The sequence below is a fragment of the Agrilus planipennis genome, unplaced genomic scaffold, assembly GCF_000699045.2.
Source record: "Agrilus planipennis isolate EAB-ADULT unplaced genomic scaffold, Apla_2.0 scaffold1, whole genome shotgun sequence".
NCBI classification, from domain to species: domain Eukaryota; kingdom Metazoa; phylum Arthropoda; class Insecta; order Coleoptera; family Buprestidae; genus Agrilus; species Agrilus planipennis.
The window spans coordinates 1319940-1325765 of NW_020442466.1; the positions used below are offsets into that span (position 1 = coordinate 1319940).

General features: G+C 36.6%; 1 protein-coding gene across 1 annotated transcript in view; it reads right to left on the minus strand.

Annotated features, from left to right (window-relative positions):
• The window catches only part of LOC108734026 (protein dachsous), a 411826-nt gene that overhangs the window by 366191 nt on the left and 39809 nt on the right, over positions 1-5826 (minus strand). The window lies entirely within an intron of this gene.

Here is a 5826-nt window from a genome sequence, read left to right on the forward strand (position 1 = left end):
GCTAGAACTGTACAGTACTAGACGAAAATGTTTAGCAATTTCTTAAAACAAAAATGTATATAAATTAACAATAGAAAACAAAGCAAAAGTTTTATAGGTGTGTAGAACGTTAAGTTAATTCACTTGTTATTATTTTTGGCTAAATATGCTTTTAAATAAACATATTCTTAAATTTTAACGAGGCAGTTTAAATAATTTTGCAAATGGTACTGTACACTTTTGTCTAGTTCTCACCCGATGATCGGTGGAGAAATGAGCTACGCAGACAAATACGATTGAATTCGGAATTATGCTACGGCGCATCCTAATAAAGCGAAGGGGCATATCTCTAACTTCTTGAAACGAACAGTATGTATTTTGTTTTCATGTTGCGTCACATTACGCGTATTATGTTAACTGGACTAAATTTAAGAAGGATTATAAATCTTTCTTTCCTCAACGACTGCAATGATGCAAAATTGCAATACGAATTAACTCAAAGGCGTCTGAATTTGCAAAACAGTCAGACACGAGTAACGCGTAATTATGAAAGTCAATGGCTTTAATTCCTGTAATGTACCCTCAGAAGAAACAATTTTAATATTAGTTAAATCCCTCGATAGCATTTTTCGTCCTTTTAACGATCAATCTGGAGACACGTCGTTAATATTTTATGATTGACTATAAAAACTGAACTAGCTTTACAATAACGATTTCCTGACGTCTAGTAACAGTTGGAGATTGTTAATTTGGCAAAGTAATGATCATTACACGTTAATGTGATTATTACGAAGAATTTTTGACAGTAACCACATTTAGACGTAGATACGTACCAGCAGTTCCTAATGCTTCCGAATTGGTCTCACAATCAGAGAGCAGATATGATGCTTTCCACCTTACCACCTCGCCGCCTTCATATTACGTTCTTTTGACTGAGTTATTTTTCATTGTCTTCATTTATGCTCACGGGCCAACTTACATTATTTATATGGTCGTTTCAATCATCTTCTGTCTTGATACGTAGCGCTACTGATGACTGAGACCTCCGTCTCTGTCGTAACGATACGCGCAGCAGAAATGTGGGACAGAGATCGAGCAAATTAAAAAACAAACAAAAAACGGTCCCGATGGAAACTGAAAGAAGCGCCTCCTTGTATAGGGTTGTTTGCGAATGCGAGGTCATTATCTGGCAAATTTAAAAGAGTACGGCAGAACAAAAAGTTAATAAGCTACGCCTCGTATTGGTTGGTCATAAACTTAGGTTAGAAGGATTTTAAGTGGGCTTTTTTTGAACAAAAAGGAATCGGTCAAGGGATATAATTTAACAACCGCTTAAACAAAGGGCCAATGGATCTCTGACACCCGAAACACAATTAATTCACACTGTACGTTTACAGTTACCGTTCAAACCAAAAGTACTGGGTTACCTACGTATAATGCAAGCAGTTGTTTTTACAATAATTAGCGAGGTTATAAAATTATTTCGGTGGTATGTCATCTAGTGAGGAGGAGTTTAGAGCCTGAAATACAATGCAAACGGTATTGGCAGAGCAGCATCGACTAAATACTTAAATAAAACCAAAATCTTTGTATGCAAAGGTAGCAAAAGTGGAAATGAAAAGCCAAGATTCATGTAACTCAGAATGGAAAAAGTGGTAGAGACATAAAACAAACAAAAATGCAGGTAAGAGAAGGTATTAGAAATGGTAGGAGAGAACAGAGGGAGCTATGGAAATCAATAAGAAAAAAGGAATGATAGGATACTTTTTCAGACATAAACGAGTAGTTAGAGACATGATAGAAGAAGAAATAGGAATGAAGAGGGCAGAGGAAGCTCCAGATTATATCATTATTCGCAAACAGTGTAATAGCGATACAGGATATTCTGGTACGACGGTTGGGTCAGGATAGGAAGGTCGGGTGGTCCATGTACAAGATGAAAAACGTTTCCGTAGAAGCAGTTTTTAACTACCTAAAAATACCCTATTTCATAAAATTTAACATATTTTATATATAGGGTTGTTCGGAAAGTNCGCTGTTTTTATTTTTGTTGCAAAAAAATTTTTTTAGAGCTATCCCGGGAAAAAACCATATTTCACCCAAATGTCCGGGATTTTTGCGGTGTTTATCCGGCGTCGGCAATTTAGGTGATGATAGCCCTATTATAAACACAAGTTTTTTGAACGTGGTGTTGGCACAAATACCTTCACCTAGTAAACTAATAAATGCCAAGTAAAGTCTTTGAGGATTGTCACGTGTTAACAGTTTATTCAAAAAATTTTAGGAATTCGCTGGGGGTAAGATAGTCTCAATAATGGAATGCATACTCTAATGAATCGCGACGTTTAAGGTGGTGTTTATCATGCAGAAGTTTGTGCAAAGCCTTTGTTTAAACTTAATTAGAAGCAAAAATTTATAGCCACTAAGTCGGATCGCTTCTCTAACAACCCGCGGCATAATTTGGATTACTTTACGACGGTAATAAATAACAAAACTGGAGGTCAATTTTAACGGTTTCTTTTTAAATATTACTAAATACAATTATAAAAATAACTGGAAGAGCAAGCCCGTTCCAGTCGGTTCAATGCATCACATACTTGAGCCGTGTGGTGTTGTTCTATCGTCCAATAGGAATCTATAATAATCATTAATTAGGTAGGCAGTCATAATTTCTGCAAACCGTTAGAACGGCGATGATGGAGATCAAAAGAGGTTCATAATGAGGCAGAATAGACGGTAGACAAGCAGGAAGCTATGCAACACAATTATTCGGAGCTTATGTGCTATTAAAGATTTCATGTTATCAGGAAAAAGCGCTTAATAATAACGGTAAAAGATAACTAAAGAGTTACACTCATATCTGGTTCATTTATTTATATATTACACTCGGATCTTTTTTGACAACAGAATGACTCCATTGATAATTAATAATCTGAATGATATATTTCATTGTCATTTGTACATACACACATTAATTAAGAGTTTGTTTTGTGGTAAATATAGACAACGCTGGTTAAAACAGATCTTTAGTTGAATAAAATAATTCGAAGTGGTCTGTATTCTGTCGAAACTGCCAGACGCGGATAGCGATTTCGATCTTCTCGGATCTCATCAGCGCGTCGCAGACAGCTCCTACAGAACACAGACCAACTTTGATCTGCTGTCTTAATAGTGCGTTTTAGAAGATACCACAAATGGCGCGTTAAACACCATCTGAAGTACAACTTTAACGCGCCATTTGTGGTATCTTATAAATAAGGTCTTAAAAAGAGTAGAATTGAAAATACTACGGAAGTCAATAAGAAATAGGCGAAATAGGTTGGTAGGACACTTTTCAGGCATGTAGCCCTTCATGCTTCATGTTAAGAGGAGAAGAGGTAGACCTAGATTAGATTGCTGTTCACGAATAGTTAAGGATGTGGGATGTTTTAGTTTTAGAGAAGTGCGAATATTATCTCAGGATATGAAAAGAGTGGAGGTGCGTGTCCAGCTATCTCAGAACACGACCTTCTGATGATGATGACATTACTGAAGCGTTTAATTCCTATGATATGTTTTTCATTGAATAAACAAACTGTAAAGTAGAAGTTTTGTTTTTTCTTTGATTCCAATTCAACGAAAATACGCAATGAAGTGATTATTCAATTAAAAAAAAAAACCGTCATTGCCCATTGTCTGAAGTTGGTACATTCTTTTTCATCGATGCGGCAGCGTTGCAGTGCAAGTTCTTAATTTCTCGCGGCCGTTTTTTTGTCGCGTCCACAAGAAGATAGATGGGTCGCATCAGCTGTTGTAATCCTCCATCTTTAGACTGATGGTCTCGAAGGAGGGCTTCGAAACAACAATCCTGAGAGACCGGCAATTAGCTATGCGGCTAATGAGTTTTATGGATTTCGTACCGTAGCACTGTGTGTTCATGATGAGTACAAGTCGTGGTCCGACACTTTCGTCTCTTTCACTCATTCCACATATTCGCGCACACAAATCGTATGCATGTGTCGTATATTTGTATGACTTATTCAAAGCTCAAGGCAACACACAAAGCTCCTCCGACGAATGTAATACTCAAAACATGTGCGTCTAATCAGTAATAGGAGAATACATAACTGAGACATGACGTTTGAGGTTTCAATAAGCTCAGCAGCGACAGCGCAAAGCCAGAACCGCTATAATGTTGATGAGACATTAACTAACTGCAACAATATTATAAAAACGGAATGTTCGAAATCGTTATGGCCGTAATTAAGGAAACTGCATGCATTACGTTAATGTTTTGCAGCTACTTTTGCAACATCTCGGCGAAGGCAACGACTGCGGTAAGAAAAAGCAGGCATTTCTATTTCTACGCGAAGAATACCAATACCATTGCCATTGCATGAGCTTTTTTTAGACTCGGACAATAACATTATACCATAAATATGGCTAGTCGCGTCACTTTTTTATTGTCTCTTAAGTGTGGCAACATTATAATGAATGTGGAGCATCTTGCATATAGTATTGTACAATACATTTCTATCATCCTTACAAAATAATCAATTAAGTTTGATGTCAGCTTCTGGCCACTATATTGCAGTAATAAACCATTACTTAATTTTCTTGCCCATTTTGTAGATAATAAAAACACCCCTAAGGTGTTTGTGATAGTAGCAAATAATCATTTTCAATATTCTCAAATACTTTACGTTTTGGCATCCCTCAAATGCGAGAAGTTAGAAAGCATGACGCTGATAAGAGATTTTATTTTTCATAATCCCCAAAAGGCCGTAATTTACTTACTACAGTAGATCCTTGATAACTTAAACCTCGATAAATTCATCTTTTAAATCTTAAACTTAAACCCTTAGTAAGTTAAAACCTCAACAACTCAAATTATTTTACGTTTCCCCTGATCTTTATCTTATCGAGGTTCTACTGTAATATTCTTCGACACATTGTATCACAGAAAGAATACGTATAAGTCTTGTAATTGACTGATTACTTACGTAACTTGTATTAATTATACACTTAAGTTACATAAGTTTGAAGTTAATATGAAAGAATTTTGCGACTTTAACGTAGGAACAAATAAATAAAATGGTAATTATCAAAGAACTTCCTGCATGAGTAGGTAGACCGAGGCAAACAATACGTATACTACCAACCACACATTCCTCTCGAAGACCAAAAGACGACGACGGACCATCGGACTGTGCCACTGCATCGAATACGACCGCTTTTGATTCGATCTCCGGCTATTTACCACGCACCGCGTCAAGTTTTTGTTCCCGAAAGGTCACATTCGAACTTGTGTGGCTAAATTATTTTCAGCCGTTTCCTACTTGCGCAACGTGTAATTTGCACGTCGATTGCTCAATTTTAGCGCGCGTAACGGCAATTAGAATCAACGTTAATTGATAGCGGCCAATTACTCTTATTCTTTCGTACGTTCCTCTTTGGCGTTCTTTCATTTCGTTCGCCCATTGTCGCGTTAGCATTACGTATTTATCAAAAAGTATGTTTATTGGTACTTAAAACGGTAGAGGTCCCCGAAGGGGGTGGAGGTGGGGGATCAAAAGAGGAGTTTTCCCCCACCACTGTACTATAAAAAGTTCGTGGCGGTCTCACCCCCATAAAAAGTTATGGAGGTTCAAAGTTAATAAATATGCCAATTTTTATACATTTCTAGGCATGTAAATATTTATACAATCATTCTTAAACAATATTCAAAGGTAAAACTAATGAAAAATACATAAAAATATTGAGAAAGTTATATAAAACATTATTTAAGTAGCTTTATCAATAGGGTAGGTTAGGTTAGGTTATCGGGTTTTGTTCAAGTGACCACCCTCTTTCGATCCCCCACCTCCA